This window comes from Salvelinus fontinalis, chromosome 12, assembly GCF_029448725.1.
Source record: "Salvelinus fontinalis isolate EN_2023a chromosome 12, ASM2944872v1, whole genome shotgun sequence".
Taxonomy (NCBI): Eukaryota; Metazoa; Chordata; class Actinopteri; order Salmoniformes; family Salmonidae; genus Salvelinus; species Salvelinus fontinalis.
The window spans coordinates 58,049,405-58,068,226 of record NC_074676.1 but is presented as its reverse complement, the minus strand read 5'-3'; the positions used below and the strand labels follow the sequence as shown (position 1 = coordinate 58,068,226).

The 18,822-nt window shown below is 47.8% G+C and overlaps 1 protein-coding gene and 1 long non-coding RNA gene across 2 annotated transcripts in view; one reads left to right on the top strand and one right to left on the bottom strand.

The window, feature by feature from the left end:
• The window catches only part of crocc2 (ciliary rootlet coiled-coil, rootletin family member 2), a 157,730-nt gene that overhangs the window by 27,512 nt on the left and 111,396 nt on the right, over nt 1–18,822 (top strand). The window lies entirely within an intron of this gene.
• LOC129867635 (uncharacterized) lies at nt 5,973–7,385 on the bottom strand. The gene is made up of 3 exons (XR_008761658.1): nt 6,816–7,385; nt 6,525–6,785; nt 5,973–6,467 (listed from the first exon to the last, which is right to left on the bottom strand). It is a non-coding gene; the product is annotated as an uncharacterized LOC129867635 (long non-coding RNA).

The window sequence follows — 18,822 nt, the reverse complement described above, 5'->3', positions numbered from 1 at the left end:
CCCAATGTTCTATCCCTCCCTTCTATCCCTCCCTTCTATCCCTCCCTTCTATCCCCCCCTTCTATCTCTCCCTTCATCCCCCCTTCTATCTCTCCCTTCTATCTCACCCTTCTATCTCTCCCCTCTATCTCTCCCTTCTATCTCTCCCTTCTATCTCTCCCTTCTATCTCTCCCTTCTATCTCTCCCTTCTATCTCTCCCTTATATCCCTCCCTTTATCCCTCCATTCTATCTCTCCCTTCTATCCCTCCCTTCTATCTCTACATCCTATATTTTCCTTCTATTTCTCCCTTCTATCTCTCTCTTCTATCTCTCCCTTATATCTCTCCCTTCTATCTCTCCCTTCTATCTCTCCCTTCTATCTCTCCCTTATAAAAAAGAAATAGGGGGATGACCCCTGTAAACAGTCCCTGAACCAGATGACCTCTGTAAACAGTCCCTGAACCAGATGACCTCTGTAAACAGTCCCTGAACCAGATGACCTCGTGTAAACAGTCCCTGAACCAGATGACCCCTGTAAACAGTCCCTGAACCAGATGACCTCGTGTAAACAGTCCCTGAACCAGATGACCCCTGTAAACAGTCCCTGAACCAGATGACCTCGTGTAAACAGTCCCTGAACCAGATGACCCCTGTAAACAGTCCCTGAACCAGATGACCTCTGTAAACAGTCCCTGAACCAGATGACCTCTGTAAACAGTCCCTGAACCAGATGACCCCTGTAAACAGTCCCTGAACCAGATGACCTCTGTAAACAGTCCCTGAACCAGATGACCTCTGTAAACAGTCCCTGAACCAGATGACCTCTGTAAACAGTCCCTGAACCAGATGACCTCTGTAAACAGTCCCTGAACCAGATGACCTCTGTAAACAGTCCCTGAACCAGATGACCTCTGTAAACAGTCCCTGAACCAGATGACCTCTGTAAACAGTCCCTGAACCAGATGACCTCTGTAAACAGTCCCTGAACCAGATGACCTCTGTAAACAGTCCCTGAACCAGATGACCCCTGTAAACAGTCCCTGAACCAGATGACCTCTGTAAACAGTCCCTGAACCAGATGACCTCGTGTAAGCAGTCCCTGAACCAGATGACCCTGTAAACAGTCCCTGAACCAGATGACCTCTGTAAACAGTCCCTGAACCAGATGACCCCTGTAAACAGTCCCTGAACCAGATGACCTCTGTAAACAGTCCCTGAACCAGATGACCTCGTGTAAACAGTCCCTGAACCAGATGACCTCTGTAAACAGTCCCTGAACCAGATGACCTCTGTAAACAGTCCCTGAACCAGATGACCCCTGTAAACAGTCCCTGAACCAGATGACCTCGTGTAAACAGTCCCTGAACCAGATGACCTCTGTAAACAGTCCCTGAACCAGATGACCCCTGTAAACAGTCCCTGAACCAGATGACCCCTGTAAACAGTCCCTGAACCAGATGACCTCTGTAAACAGTCCCTGAACCAGATGACCCCTGACACAGTTAGCAGAGCTGGAGCGCGCACGCACACACACACACACACACACACACACACACACACACACACACACACACACACACACACACACACACACACACACACACACACACACACACACACACACACACACACAGTTAGCAGAGCTGGAGCGTCTCAGGAGGCCAGAGAATGAGTCTATGTGAACTCTGACCCCTCTGTGTTGATATTGGGGAGGTGCCAGCAGGCCGTCTCTGTTTCTCAGGCAGAAAGGAGAGGCTGTTAGAGTGTGTGTGTGTGTGTGTGTGTGTGTGTGTGTGTGTGTGTGTGTGTGTGTGTGTGTGTGTGTGTGTGTGTGTGTGTGTGTGTGTGTGTGTGTGTGTGTGTGTGTGTGTGTGTGTGTGTGTGTGTGTGTGTGTGTGTGTGTGTTTGTGTGTGTGCAGCGTGTATATATTTAGCATTGCCAGCAGTTCTGGACAAAGCTTTACAGAAGTAAATCTTTTCTACTGCATTTTTTTTGTGTGCTTCCAGAGTGTTAACAATCACAATCAAACACATGATAGATACACTTCTATTAGTAGAATATGGAGTGGTCCGATTCTCACTAAACAAAGTGAGTTCACTGTTTGAAGCTGCTGAAATTTAGACTTTTTAATCTTCAACTTCCTGGAGACTTTTGACGTAAACTTTATTTATTTAACCAGGCAAGTCAGTTAATTAACAACAAATTCTTATTTACAATGACGGCCTACTAGGGAACAGTGGGTTTAACTGCAATGTTCCGGGGCAGAATGACAGATTTTTTACCTTGTCAGCTCGGGGATTCAAACTAGGCTTACCTGCCTTCCCCCCGCTAATCGAAGCTCTTAACGCAGCTGTACATTTTATGCAAACGCAGAGCGGTAGTTCTAGTAATTTTGTTCAGCTCGAATGTTTTTATAAATTAGGTGTGGGGGTATGTAGAGCCTTAAGCAGGGTTTCCCTAACATCTTAAACCCTCCCTGATTCTTTGTGAAAAAGTTCTGTCAAACATAAACCCCTTTTAACTCTAAAAGAATAAAATAAATAATAACACGCTATAACTTTATGTGAATCAAGAAATAACGGCGACAAACGCCCTGGAAAACCATTTAAAACAACTTTAGGTGCGCTAGAGGAAATTAGATAAATTAGCTTCGGAAAGAGGTGGTTTGAACTGAATTCTAATGTGGACTTTGCTTTTTTGGAAAAGCGTATCGAGCAAGTGTGAAATGTCTTACACATGCTCAGCTGTTTTGGTCTCGAGCATGAGTGGAAATCTGAAAAATGGAACTCCCTTGCCTTCTGTTAGGGTGGAAAAAATCCCAATGAAACTCGGAGATACATTTGCATCTGTTTAGCCATCGTGTAATTAGTTCTATGCCATTGTAGGCTACTGAAAACCTGCATTTGATGCAAATCGATGTGTGCCGCTTGTGTGGCCTTTACCTGGAGCTGGCAAACAGATTTAATAAATAAGTAGGCGGTCTTTGAATTTGTAGTCTCACTCAACCCTCCAACTATCCCCACTGCATTTCCTAGCCAGGTTTTGTAGCCAACAAAGCCAAATCATCCTCTTTCCTCTGGAGAAAACATTTGATTCTATCTTGCCCTTTACCATTCGAAAGATATGAGCCGTAATACCGCCGCTAGGGTTTTTCCTTTCTGTACTGCGTTGGTCGCATTTTACATTCCTAAAGCATATCGCGGACTGTTCTAGAACTAGGCTAATAGCGGACCAGACTGTTATAGAACTAGACTACTAGCTGACCTGACTATTCTAGGACTAGGCTACTAGCGGACCGGACTATTCTAGGACTAGGCTACTAGCGGACCGGACTATTCTAGGACTAGGCTACTAGCGGACCGGACTATTCTAGAGCTAGGCTACTAGCGGACCTGACTATTCTAGAGCTAGGCTACTAGCGGACCGGACTATTCTAGGACGAGGCTACTAGCGGACCGGACTATTCTAGGACGAGGCTACTAGCGGACCTGACTATTCTAGAGCTAGGCTACTAGCGGACCTGACTATTCTAGGACTAGGCTACTAGCGGACCGGACTATTCTAGGACTAGGCTACTAGCGGACCGGACTATTCTAGGACTAGGCTACTAGCGGGCCGGACTATTCTAGAGCTAGGCTACTAGCGGACCGGACTATTCTAGGACTAGGCTACTAGCGGACCTGACTATTCTAGGACTAGGCTACTAGCGGACCGGACTATTCTAAGACTAGGCTACTAGCTGATCTGACTATTCTAGGACTAGGCTACTAGCGGACCGGACTATTCTCGGACTAGGCTACTAGCGGACCGGACTATTCTAGAGCTAGGCTACTAGCGGACCGGACTATTCTAGAGCTAGGCTACTAGCGGACCGGACTATTCTAGAGCTAGGCTACTAGCGGACCGGACTGTTCTACAACTAGGCTACTAGCGGACCGGATCGTTAACCATTTGTTTAAGCTATATGGAGAATATGTAAAAATGTGGCAACTGAACATGGTCCTGGTAACAATACCAACAGTTTAATGAATGTAGCCATGGTAACATTACCAGTAGTCTACTGAACGTAGCCATAGTAACATTACCAATAGTCTACTGAACGTAGCCATGGTAACGTTACCAGTAGTCTACTGAATGTAGCCATGGTAACATTACCAATAGTCTACTGAACGTAGCCATGGTAACATTACTAGTAGTCTACTGAATGTAGCCATGGTAACATTACTAGTAGTCTACTGAATGTAGCCATGGTAACAATACCAATAGTCTACTGAATGTAGCCATGGTAACATTACCAGTAGTCTACTGAACGTAGCCATGGTAACATTACCAATAGTCTACTGAACGTAGCCATGGTAACATTACCAGTAGTCTACTGAATGTAGCCATGGTAACATTACTAGTAGTCTACTGAATGTGTCCATGGTAACATTACTAGTAGTCTGTGTCCATGGTAACAGTACTAGTAGTCTACTGAACGTAGCCATGGTAACATTACCAGTTGTCTACTGAATGTAGCCATGGTAACATTACCAGTAGTCTACTGAACGTAGCCATGGTAACATTACCAGTAGTCTACTGAACGTAGCCATGGTAACATTACCGGTAGTCTACTGAATGTAGCCATGGTAACATTACCAGTAGTCTACTGAACGTAGCCATGGTAACATTACCAATAGTCTACTGAACGTAGCCATGGTAACGTTACCAGTAGTCTACTGAATGTAGCCATGGTAACATTACCAATAGTCTACTGAACGTAGCCATGGTAACACTACTAGTAGTCTACTGAATGTAGCCATGGTAACATTACTAGTAGTCTACTGAACATAGCCATGGTAACATTACCAGACGTCTACTGAATGTACCCATGGTAACATTACCAGTAGTCTACTGAACGTAGCCATGGTAACATTACCAATAGTCTGCTGAATGTAGCCATGGTAACATTACAAGTAGGCTACTGAACGTAGCCATGGTAACATTACCAGTAGTCTACTGAACGTAGCCATGGTAACATTACCAGTAGTCTACTGAATGTAGCCATGGTAACATTACCAAGAGTCTACTGAATGTAGCCATGGTAACATTACCAGTAGTCGACTGAATGTGTCCATGGTAACATTACCAATAGTCTACTGAACGTAGCCACGGTAACATTACCAGTAGTCTACTGAATGTAGCCATGGTAACATTACCAATAGTCTACTGAATGTAGCCATGGTAACATTACCAGTAGTCTACTGAATGTAGCCATGGTAACATTACCAATAGTCTACTGAACGTAGCCACGGTAACATTACCAGTAGTCTACTGAACGTAGAAATGATAACATTGCTAGTAGTCTACTGAACGTAGCCACGGTAACATTACCAGTAGTCTACTGAATGTAGCCATGGTAACATTACCAGTAGTCTACTGAACGTAGCCGTGGTAACATTACCAGTAGTCTACTGAATGTGTCCATGGTAACATTACTAGTAGTCTACTGAACGTAGCCATGGTAACATTACTAGTAGTCTACTGAATGTAGCCATGGTAACATTACCAGTAGTCTACTGAACGTAGCAATGGTAACATTACCAGTAGTCTACTGAACGTAGCCATGGTAACATTACCAGTAGTCTACTGAATGTAGCCATGGTAACATTACTAGTAGTCTACTGAATGTAGCCATGGTAACACTACCAGTAGTCTACTGAACGTAGCCATGGTAACATTACTAGTAGTCTACTGAACGTAGCCATGGTAACATTACTAGTAGTCTACTGAACGTAGCCATGGTAACATTACTAGTAGTCTACTGAATGTAGCCATGGTAACATTACTAGTAGTCTACTGAACGTAGCAATGGTAACATTACTAGTAGTCTACTGAGCGTAGCCATGGTAACATTACTAGTAGTCTACTGAATGTAGCCATGGTAACATTATCAGTAGTCTACTGAATGTAGCCATGGTAACATTACTAGTAGTCTACTGAACGTAGCCAAGGTAACATTACCAGCAGTCTATATGCAAACATTTGGTGGCACAGAAAGAAAGGAAAAGCAAACTATTTATTAACTAAATTCCTCTTGTCACTACACTATGTCTTGTCGCTATGTACTCCTCTATATATCTGACTGGGTAAATAACTCCTCTATATCTGACTGGGTAAATAACTCCTCTATATCTGACTGGGTAAATAACTCCTCTATATCAGACTGGGTAAATAACACCTCTATATCTGACTGGGTAAATAACTATATCTGACTGGGTAAATAACTCCTCTATATCTGACTGGGTAAATAACTCCTCTATATCTGACTGGGTAAATAACTCCTCTATATCTGACCGGGTAAATAACTCCTCTATATCTGACTGGGTAAATAACTCCTCTATATCTGACTGGATAAATAACTCCTCTATATCTGACTGGGTAAATAACTCCTCTATATCTGACTGGGTAAATAACTCCTCTATATCTGACTGGGTAAATAACTCCTCTATATCTGACTGGATAAATAACTCCACTATATCTGACTGGGTAAATAACTCCACTATATCTGACTGGGTAAATAACTCCTCTATATCTGACTGGGTAAATAACTCCTCTATATCTGACTGGGTAAATAACTCCTCTATATCTGACTGGGTAAATAACTCCTCTATATCTGACTGGGTAAATAACTCCTCTATATCTGACTGGGTAAATAACTCCTCTATATCTGACTGGATAAATAACTCCTCTATATCTGACTGGGTAAATAACTCCTCTATATCTGACTGGGTAAATAACTCTATATCTGACTGGGTAAATAACTCCTCTATACCTGACTGGGTAAATAACACCTCTATATCTGACTGGGTAAATAACTCCTCTATATCTGACTGGGTAAATAACTCCTCTATATCTGACTGGGTAAATAACTCCTCTATATCTGACTGGGTAAATAACTCCACTATATCTGACTGGGTAAATAACTCCTCTATATCTGACTGGGTAAATAACTCCTCTATATCTGACTGGGTAAATAACTATATCTGACTGGGTAAATAACTCCTCTATACCTGACTGGGTAAATAACACCTCTATATATCTGAGTGGGTAAATATCTCCTTTATATCTGACTGGGTAAATAACTTTATTTTGAGTTTATGTGGACCCAGTGTGTCAGACTTGAGCACCTGGACCAGGACTGGAGCACCGGGACTCGGAACTTCAGCCGTGGGGACTTGGGACTCGATTTTGACAAAACAAATGGTGACTCGACTACATCACTTGGTGAAACCATCATTAGCTCCTGTTTTAAGTTATTAGCTCCCGTTCTAGTTCTGGACACCAATGTGGCTGTGGTGTTTGTGAAACGGTGATAACAATGACAATGACGCAACCAAGCGATTGAGGTGCAACCCATACTACTCTGCCAATACTTTGCGACAACATCTGGTGATTGTGCTACTCTCTCCCTCTCTCTCTCTCTCTCTCTCTCTCTCCCTCTCCCTCTCTCTCCCTCTCCCTCTCTCTCCGTCTCTCTCTCTCTCTCTCTCTCTCTCTCTCTCTCTCTCTCTCTCTCTCTCTCTCTCTCTCTCTCTCTCTCTCTCTTTCTCTCTTTCTCTCTTTCTCTCTCTCTCTCCCCTCTCTCTCTCTCTCTCTCTCTCTCTCTCCCTCTCTCTCTCTCTCTCTCTCTGTCTCTCTCTGTCTCTCTCTCTCTCTCTCTCTCTCTCTCTCTCTCTCTCTCTCTCTCTCTCTCCCTCTCTCCCTCTCTCCCTCTCTCCCTCTCTCCCTCTCTCCCTCTCTCCCTCTCTCCCTCTCCTTCTCCCTCCCTCTCCCTCTCCCTCTCCCTCTCCCTCTCCCTCTCTCTCTCTCTCTCTCTCTCTCTCTCTCTCTCTCTCTCTCTCTCTCTCTCTCTCTCTCTCTCTCTCTCTCTCTCTCTCTGCTTGTGTGTGTCAGTTTGTTCTGTATGTAATGTGTAATATCTATGTAGGCAAAATTAGAAATTTACATGGGCAGATAATTATTCTATATTCTTCTATATGTTTGTCATATTTCTGCTGTCGGGAAGAGACCTGGACTGAACAGCTACGTCCGGTATAACGAGGGGTGGGAGTGTGTGTCTATTTGCTAATAACAGCTGGTGTGCAATGTCTAACATTAAGGTAGTCTCGAGGTATTGCTCGCCTGAGGTAGAGTACCTCATGATAAGCTATAGACCACACTACCTACCAAGAGAGTTTTCATCTACTCAACGAGCTGTGTATAAGGCCATAAGCAAACAAGAAAATGCTCATCCAGAAGTGGCCGGGGGACTTTAATGCAGTCTAACTTAAATAAGTTTTACCTAATTTCTACGAGTGTGTCACATGTGCAACCAGAGGAAAAATAACTCCACACACAGAGACGCATACAAAGCTGTCCACCGCCCTCCATTTGGAAAATCTGACCATAATTCTGTCCTCCTGATTCCTGCTTACAAGAAAAACTAAAGCAAGAAATACCAGTGACTCGCTCAATACAGAAGTGGTCATATGACGCGGATGCTACAGTACGTTACAGACTGGAATATGTTCCGGGAATCATCCAATGGCATTGAAGAGTATACCACCTCGGTCACCGGCTTCATCAATTGGGCACCGACAACGAAGCCCCCACAGTGACCGTACGTACATATCCCAACCAGAAACCATGGATTACAGGCAACATCCGCACCGAGCTAAAGGCTAGAGCTGCCGCTTTCAAGGATCGGGACACTAATCCGGACGCTGATAAGAAATCCCGCTATGCCTTCAGACGAACCATCAAACACGAAAAGCATCAATACAGGACTAAGATTGAATCCTACTTCACTGGTGCTGACGCTACACGCTACACAAAAATTTGATATTGATTCGATTTTAAAGCTATGATCCCTTTAGTATAGATGAGGTAAAATTGTATTTTTTAAGCCTTGAGACAATTGAGACATGGATTGTGTATGTGTGCCATTCAGAGGGTGAATGGGCGAGACAAAATATTTAAGTGTCTTTGAACGGGGTATAGTAGTAGGTGCCAGGCGCACCGGTTTGAATGTGTCAAGAACTGCAACGCTGCTGGGTTTTTCACACTCCAACAGTTTCCTGTGTGTATCAAGAACGGTCCATCACCCAAAGGACATCCAGCCAACTTCACACAACTGTGGCAAGCACTGGGGTCGACATGGGTCAGCGTCCCTGTGGAACACTTTTGACACCATGCCCCGATGAAATGCAACTTGAATATTAGGAAGGTGTTCCTAATGTTTGGTATCCTCAGAGAGTGTGAGTGGTTTATGTTTACTATAGGTTAATGAGGCACTACACATGTGATGTTTATTTATTTTTACCTTTTATTTAACTAGGCAAGTCAGTTAAGAACAAATTCTTATTTTCAATGACAGCCTAGTAGGAACAAGTGGGTTAAATGCTTTGTTCAGTGGCAGAACGACAAATGTTTACCTTTTTCAGCTCGGGGATTTGCTCTAACCACTAGGCTACCTGCCCGCCACACGTGACTAAAATGAAAGGGCATCTAATTTTACTCAAACGGCCCACTGTTTTATACTATACTAAATCATTATTCAAATTACAAAAATGTGAATACGATTTAATTATACTTTAGTATAATAATGGCTAAGACTAGACAATCTTAAAAAGTGCCCATATTAACAGACATACAATACACGCAACCCTGTTGTACCCCCCCCCCCCCCCTCCCGCGCCCCCCGCCTCTGTTATCCCACATTGTGTAATCACCCTCAGTGACAGCGTATGAACAGGCTTTCACAATCAGCTGGGCCCCTTCCATTTCCACACAAATAGATCTCAGGGGGGCCTTTAGGGGAGGAGTGAAGCGTGTCTGTGTGTGTTATCTGTTTGCCTGGGTAAGATTGTGTGTGTGTGTGTGTGTGTTTGTGTTTGTGTGTGTGTGTGTCTGTGTGTGTGTGTGTGTGTGTGTGTGTGTGTGTGTGTGTGTGTGTGTGTGTGTGTGTGTGTGTGTGTGTGTGTGTGTGTGTGTGTGTGTGTGTGTGTGTGTGTGTGTGTGTGTGTGTGTGTGTGTGTGTAGGACAGGGGGAATGGACATCCGCTCCAGCTGTGTTTAGGAATCTGACAGATGGTTCACTCCATTAACTCCCTGCATTAATCATCTGGGTGAAGGCCAACCCAGGGAGACAGTACCACTTTATCCCAACCCAGGGAGACAGTACCACTTTAACCCAACCCAGGGAGACAGTACCACTTTAACCCAACCAAGGGAGACAGTACCACTTTAACCCAACCCAGGGAGACAGTACCACTTTAACCCAACCCAGGGAGACAGGACCACTTTAACCCAACCCAGGGAGACAGTACCACTTTAACCCAACCCAGGGAGACAGTACCACTTTAACCCAACCAGGGAGACAGTACCACTTTATCCCAACCCAGGGAGACAGTACCACTTTAACCCAACCCAGGGAGACAGTACCACTTTAACCCAACCCAGGGAGACAGTACCACTTTAACCCAACCCAGGGAGACAGTACCACTTTAACCCAACCCAGGGAGACAGTACCACTTTAACCCAACCCAGGGAGACAGTACCACTTTAACCCAACCCAGGGAGACAGTACCACTTTAACCCAACCCAGGGAGACAGTACCACTTTAACCCAACCCAGGGAGACAGTACCACTTTAACCCAACCCAGGGAGTCAGTACCACTTTAACCCAACCCAGGGAGACAGTACCACTTTAACCCAACCCAACCCAGGGAGACAGTACCACTTTAACCCAACCCAGGGAGACAGTACCACTTTAACCCAACCCAGGGAGACAGTACCACTTTAACCCAACCCAGGGAGTCAGTACCACTTTAACCCAACCCAGGGAGACAGTACCACTTTAACCCAACCCAGGGAGACAGTACCACTTTAACCCAACCCAGGGAGACAGGACCACTTTAACCCAACCCAGGGAGACGGTACCACTTTAACCCAACCCAGGGAGACAGTACCACTTTAACCCAACCCAGGGAGACAGTACCACTTTAACCCAACCCAACCCAGGGAGACAGTACCACTTCAACCCAACCCAGGGAGACAGTACCACTTTAACCCAACCCAGGGAGACAGTACCACTTTAACCCAACCCAGGGAGACAGTACCACTTTAACCCAACCCAGGGAGACAGTACCACTTTAACCCAACCCAGGGAGACAGTACCACTTTAACCCAACCCAGGGAGACAGGACCACTTTAACCCAACCCAGGGAGACAGTACCACTTTAACCCAACCCAGGGAGACAGTACCACTTTAACCCAACCCAGGGAGACAGTACCACTTTAACCCAACCCAGGGAGACAGTACCACTTTCACTCAACCCAACCCAGGGAGTCAGTACCACTTTAACCCAACCCAGCCCAGGGAGTCAGTACCACTTTAACCCAACTCAGGGAGACAGTACCACTTTAACCCAACCCAGGGAGACAGTACCACTTTAACCCAACCCAGGGAGACCGTACCACTTTAACCCAACCCAGGGAGACAGTACCACTTTAACCCAACCCAGGGAGTCAGTACCACTTTCACCCAACCCAACCCATGGAGACAGTACCACTTTAACCCAACCCAACCCAACCCAGGGAGACAGTACCACTTTAACCTAACCCAGGGAGACAGTACCACTTTAACCCAACCCAACCCATGGAGACAGTACCACTTTAACCCAACCCAACCCAACCCAGGGAGACAGTACCACTTTAACCTAACCCACCCCAGGGAGACAGTACCACTTTAACCCAACCCAGGGAGCTAGTACCACTTTAACCCAACCCAGGGAGACAGTACCACTTTAACCCAACCCAGGGAGACAGTACCACTTTAACCCAACCCAGGGAGACAGTACCACTTTAACCCAACCCAGGGAGACAGGACACTTTAACCCAACCCAGGGAGACAGTACCACTTTAACCCAACCCAGGGAGACAGTACCACTTTAACCCAACCCAGGGAGACAGTACCACTTTAACCCAACCCAGGGAGACAGTACCACTTTAACCCAACCCAGGGAGTCAGTACCACTTTAACCCAACCCAGGGAGACAGTACCACTTTAACCCAACCCAGGGAGACAGTACCACTTTAACCCAACCCAGGGAGACAGGACCACTTTAACCCAACCCAGGGAGACAGTACCACTTTAACCCAACCCAGGGAGACAGTACCACTTTAACCCAACCCAGGGAGACAGTACCACTTTAACCCAACCCAACCCAGGGAGACAGTACCACTTCAACCCAACCCAGGGAGACAGTACCACTTTAACCCAACCCAGGGAGACAGTACCACTTTAACCCAACCCAGGGAGACAGTACCACTTTAACCCAACCCAGGGAGACAGTACCACTTTAACCCAACCCAGGGAGACAGTACCACTTTAACCCAACCCAGGGAGACAGGACCACTTTAACCCAACCCAGGGAGACAGTACCACTTTAACCCAACCCAGGGAGACAGTACCACTTTAACCCAACCCAGGGAGACAGTACCACTTTAACCCAACCCAGGGAGACAGTACCACTTTAACCCAACCCAGGGAGACAGTACCACTTTCACTCAACCCAACCCAGGGAGTCAGTACCACTTTAACCCAACCCAGCCCAGGGAGTCAGTACCACTTTAACCCAACTCAGGGAGACAGTACCACTTTAACCCAACCCAGGGAGACAGTACCACTTTAACCCAACCCAGGGAGACAGTACCACTTTAACCCAACCCAGGGAGACAGTACCACTTTAACCCAACCCAGGGAGTCAGTACCACTTTCACCCAACCCAACCCATGGAGACAGTACCACTTTAACCCAACCCAACCCAACCCAGGGAGACAGTACCACTTTAACCTAACCCAGGGAGACAGTACCACTTTAACCCAACCCAACCCATGGAGACAGTACCACTTTAACCCAACCCAACCCAACCCAGGGAGACAGTACCACTTTAACCTAACCCACCCCAGGGAGACAGTACCACTTTAACCCAACCCAACCCAACCCAGGGAGACAGTACCACTTTAACCCAACCCAGGGAGTCAGTACCACTTTAACCCAACCAGGGAGACAGTACCACTTTAACCCAACCCAGGGAGACAGTACCACTTTAACCCAACCCAGGGAGACAGTACCACTTTCACCCAACCCAGGGAGACAGTACCACTTTAACCCAACCCAGGGTGTCAGTACCACTTTAACCCAATCCAGGGAGACAGTACCACTTTAACCCAACCCAGGGAGACAGGACCACTTTAACCCAACCCAACCCAGGGAGACAGTACCACTTTAACCCAACCCAGGGAGACAGGACCACTTTAACCCAACCCAACCCAGGGAGACAGTACCACTTTAACCCAACCCAGGGAGACAGTACCACTTTAACCCAACCCAACCCAGGGAGACAGTACCACTTTAACCCAACCCAGGGAGTCAGTACCACTTTAACCCAACCCAGGGAGTCAGTACCACTTTCACCCAACCCAACCCAGGGAGACAGTACCACTTTAACCCAACCCAACCCAAGGAGACAGTACCACTTTAACCCTTTATATATCAGACTGAGCTGTAACCCTTTCCATGAGCAGTGAACAGTTCAGTATAGCTGTAACCCATTATTAAGCGTCTAGATGCAGGCCATCCCAACCCACGACCAAACCACTGCAGCTGTAACCCTTCCCATGCTCATTGGACAGACTAGGCAGGACACGGCCTGATGTCTGCCTCCATTGGTCTATTTTACTCTAAACTGACAGTATGACCTTGGACTCCTGATGTTTTGTATCCGGGGTCAGAGTTAGGAGTATCTTTGACCTGAGATAACAGTACAGAGATGCAATATCTCTGCAGTAGCATACAAGCTGTTTAGATAAAGTTTCTGCGTTAAATTTTCTAAATGTCATAATCAGATTATATTCCGTTAGTTTTGATCACGTGGGTCATTCTCTTCTGGAGAACACATTGTTAGGCTGTTTCATTAAAGGACCGAATACCATGACAATAAATTATGTTGTAGTATGAATGTATATATTTTTTTTTAGATCTGCCTCATAAATACTGTGGCGGCAAAGTTTGGTTCGACCGCAAAAAAGCTTTCAGAGTGGCCTCGAAAACGGCTCGCATGTTGCCTAACGGCATCAGAATCAAAGCGTTGTAGCTCATTGATGTACTTTGAAATATGTATGAAATCGGACATTGCAAGGAGTGGCACAAATCCTACATATCATTCATATCAAAGGCCCTAATATCAAACACATTTTTTTAAAGGGCAGAGAACATAAAATGCTGCTTCCCAAATCTCCTCCTATTCCCTATATAGTGTATTACTTTTGACCAGAGCCCCATGGGCCTTATTCCTAATGGGCCCTATTGCCAATGGGCCTTATTCCTAATGGGCCCTATTCCCAATGGGCCTTATTCCTAATGGGCCCTATTCCCAATGGGCCCTATTCCTAATGGGCCCTATTCCCAATGGGCCCTATTCCTAATGGGCCCTATTCTCAATGGGCCCTATTCCCAATGGGCCTTATTCCTAATGGGCCCTATTCCCAATGGGCCTTATTCCTAATGGGCCCTATTCCCAATCGGCCTTATTCATAATGGACCTTATTCCCAATGGGCCTTATTCTCAATGGGCCCTATTCCCAATGGGCCTTATTCTCAATGGGCCCTATTCTCAATGGGCCCTATTCCCAATGGGACCTATTCCCAATGGGCCTTATTCCTAATGGGCCCTATTCCCAATGGGCCTTATTCCTAATGGGACCTATTCCCAATGGGCCTTATTCCTAATGGGACCTATTCCCAATGGACCTTATTCCTAATGGGCCTTATTCCCTAATGGGCCTTATTCCCAAATGGGCCTTATTCCCAATGGGCCTTATTCGTAATGGGCCTTATTCCCAATGGGCCTTATTCCCAATGAAATGGAGTGCATTCAAAGCCTTTCACATCTGAAACACAACCAGGACAAATGGCACAGATACTAGAAGGAATGAAAAATATATTATACAATCGTAAGAACCATTTTGACATTTAAAAACGTCCCCTGGATTGGGAAGTCTGTTTTTGTATAAACTGCAGGTTGAGAAGTATTGCATAATGGCTGTAGAGTTGGCAACCTTAAAGAGGAGAGTGGAGGGGTTGGACTCACAGAGGGAGGGGTGTAACAGGGCTGTATAGGGGTGTAAAAGGGCTGTGGAGGGGTGTAACAGGGCTGTATAGGGGTGTAACAGGACTGTAGAGGGTGTAACAGGGCTGGAGAGGGGGTAACAGGGCTGTGGAGGGTGTAACAGGGCTTTAGAGGGTGTAACAGGGCTGTAGAGGGGTGTAACAGGGCTGTAGAGGGGCGTAACAGGGCTGTGGAGGGGTGTAACAGGGCTGTAGAGGGTGTAACAGGGCTGTAGAGGGGTGTAACAGGGCTGGAGAGGGGGGTAACAGGGCTGTAGAGGGGTGTAACAGGGCTGTGGAGGGTGTAACAGGGCTGGAGAGGGGGGTAACAGGGCTGTAGAGGGGTGTAACAGGGCTGTAGAGGGGTGTAACAGGGCTGTGGAGGGGTGTAACAGGGCTGTAGAGGGTGTAACAGGGCTGTAGAGGGGTGTAACAGGGCTGTGGAGGGGTGTAACTGGGCTGTAGAGGGGTGTAACAGGGCTGTGGAGGGGTGTAACAGGGCTGTATAGGGGTGTAACAGGGCTGTGTAGGGGTGTAACAGGGCTGTATAGGGGTGTAACAGGGCTGTAGAGGGTGTAACAGGGCTGTAGAGGGGTGTAACAGGGCTGAAGAGGGGTGTAACAGGGCTGTAGAGGGTGTAACAGGGCTGTAGAGGGGTGTAACAGGGCTGTGGAGGGGTGTAACAGGGCTGTAGAGGGTGTAACAGGGCTGTGGAGGGGTGTAACAGGGCTGTAGAGGGTGTAACAGGGCTGTGGAGGGGTGTAACAGGGCTGTGGAGGGGTGTAACAGGGCTGTAGAGGGGTGTAACAGGGCTGTAGAGGGGTGTAACAGGGCTGTGGAGGGGTGTAACAGGGCTGTAGAGGGTGTAACAGGGCTGTAGAGGGGTGTAACAGGGCTGTGGAGGGGTGTAACAGGGCTGTAGAGGGTGTAACAGGGCTGTAGAGGGGTGTAACAGGGCTGTAGAGGGTGTAACAGGACTGTGGAGGGGTGTAACAGGGCAGTGGAGGGGTGTAACAGGGCTGTGGAGAGGTGTAACATGACTGTGAAGGGGTGTAACAGGGCTGTGGAGGGGTGTAACAGGGCTGTGGTGAAACAGGGCTGTGGAGGGGTGTAACAGGGCTGTGGGGTATGTAACAGGACCGTAGAGGGCTGTAACAGAACTGTGGAGGGGTGGAACAGGGCTGTGGAGTATGTAACAGGACCGTAGAGGGCTGTAACAGAACTGTGGAGGGGTGTAACAGGGCTGTAGAGGGGTGTAACAGGGCTGTGGAGGGGTGTAACAGGGCTGTGGAGGGATGTAACAGGGCTTTGCAGGGGTGTAACAGGGCTGTGGAGTGTGTAACAGGGCTGTGGAGTGTGTAACAGTAATGTGGAGTGTGTAACAGGACCGTAGAGGGCTGTAACAGGACTGTGGAGGGGTGTAACAGGGCTGTGGAGGGGTGTAACAGGGCTGTAGAGGGGTGTAGAAGGGTTTAACAGGGTTGTGGAGGGGAGTAGAGGGGTGTAACAGGGCTGTAGAGAGGTTGGGTTCAGCCCTGTTTTAGGGGACCACGGGGTCTGCTACAGAATGGAGAGAGCGTACATGGAGGCTAGTCGTGAGCGTACACTGAGGCTAGTCGTGAGCGTACACTGAGGCTAGTCGTGAGCGTACATGGAGGCTAGTCGTGAGCGTACACTGAGGCTAGTCGTGAGCGTACACTGAGGCTAGTCGTGAGCGTACACTGAGGCTAGTCGTGAGCGTACACTGAGGCTAGTCGTGAGCGTACACTGAGGCTAGTCGTGAGCGTACACTGAAGCGAGTCGTGAGCGTACACTGAGGCTATTCGTGAGCGTACACTGAGGCTAGTCGTGAGCGTACACTGAGGCTAGTCGTGAGCGTACACTGAGGCTAGTCGTGAGCCTACACCGAGGCTAGTCGTGAACACAGCTACGGTATGTATCCCAGGTAGTGCACTGCTTTTGACCAGAGCCCTATGGTCCACAATAAAGGGAGCAGGGTGGCATTTGGGACGTCCCCAGAGTGTTCAGTACAGTCCCAGTGTGGGCCCCGGAAAGCCCCTTTAAGACCCCTCAGTTAGAGTGGATTTGGGGGGCTTTTTTTCCCTCGTTCTTTTACAGTCATCAATGAATGGGTGTGTTGTGAGGAACAGAACAGGCTCCCTTGACCACGAGGGTGATGGGGTTTAATGAGAGCAGAGTGGGTGGAGGTTGTGAAGGGGGTGAGTTAAATAGAAGAGAACAGGGGGACGAAGGGGGGAAGGATAGACGTACCTCAGCCTCACCCTTCCCTCTCTCGCTCTCTCTCTCTCTCCCTCCCTCTCTCTATCTCTCTCTCTTGGTCTGGCAGGTAGCCCAGATGTTGTTAGCAGAGAAACAGCAGTCAACATCCTTACACTCAGACCCAGAGCAGAGCAGCCAGAGTAGGGACCCAGAGGGGATTTAGACTGGGCTAACGAGGGACCTGGAGGGGATTTAGACTGGGCTAACGAGGAACCTGGAGGGGATTTAGACTGGGCTAACGAGGAACCTGGAGGGGATTTAGACTGGGCTAATGAGGGACCTGGAGGGGATTTAGACTGGGCTAACGAGGGACCTGGAGGGGATTTAGACTGGGCTAATGAGGGACCTGGAGGGGATATAGACTGGGCTAACGAGGAACCTGGAGGGGATTTAGACTGGGATACTGAGGGACCTGGAGGGGATTTAGACTGGGCGACCGAGGGACGTGGAGGGGATTTAGACTGGGTTACAGGGGGACCTGGAGGCGATTTAGACTGGGCTAACGAGGGACCTGGAGGGGATTTAGACTGGGCCAACGAGGGAGATGGAGGGGATTTAGACTGGGCTAATGAGGGACCTGGAGGGGATTTAGACTGGGCTAACGAGTGCCCTGGATGGGGATTTAGACTGGGCTAACGAGGGACCTGGAGGGGGTTTAGACTGGGCTAACGAGGGACCTGGAGGGGATTTAGACTGGTCTAACGAGGGACCTGGAGGGGATTTAGACTGGGCTAATGAGGGACCTGGAGGGGATTTAGACTGGGCGACCGAGGGACGTGGAGGGGATTTAGACTGGGTTACAGGGGGACCTGGAGGCGATTTAGACTGGGCTAACGAGGGACCTGGAGGGGATTTAGACTGGGCCAACGAGGGAGATGGAGGGGATTTAGACTGGGCTAATGAGGGACCTGGAGGGGATTTAGACTGGACTAACGAGGGCCCTGGATGGGGATTTAGACTGGGCTAACGAGGGACCTGGAGGGGATTTAGACTGGGCTAACGAGGGTCCTGGAGGGGATTTAGACTGGGCTAACGAGGGACCTAGAGAGGATTTAGACTGGGCTAATGAGGGACCTGGAGGGAATTTAGATTGGGCTAACGAGGGACCTAGAGGGGATTTAGACTGGGCTAACGAGGTACCTAGAGGGGATTTAAGCTGGGCTAACGAGGGACCTGGAGGGGATTTAGACTGGGTTAACGAGGGACCTGGAGGGGATATAGACTGGGTTAACGAGGGACCTGGGTGGCATTTAGACTGGGTTAACGAGGAACCTGGAGGGGATTTAGACTGGGCTAACGAGGGACCTGGAGGGGATTTAGACTGGGCTAACGAGGGACCTGGAGGGGATTTAGACTGGGCTAACGAG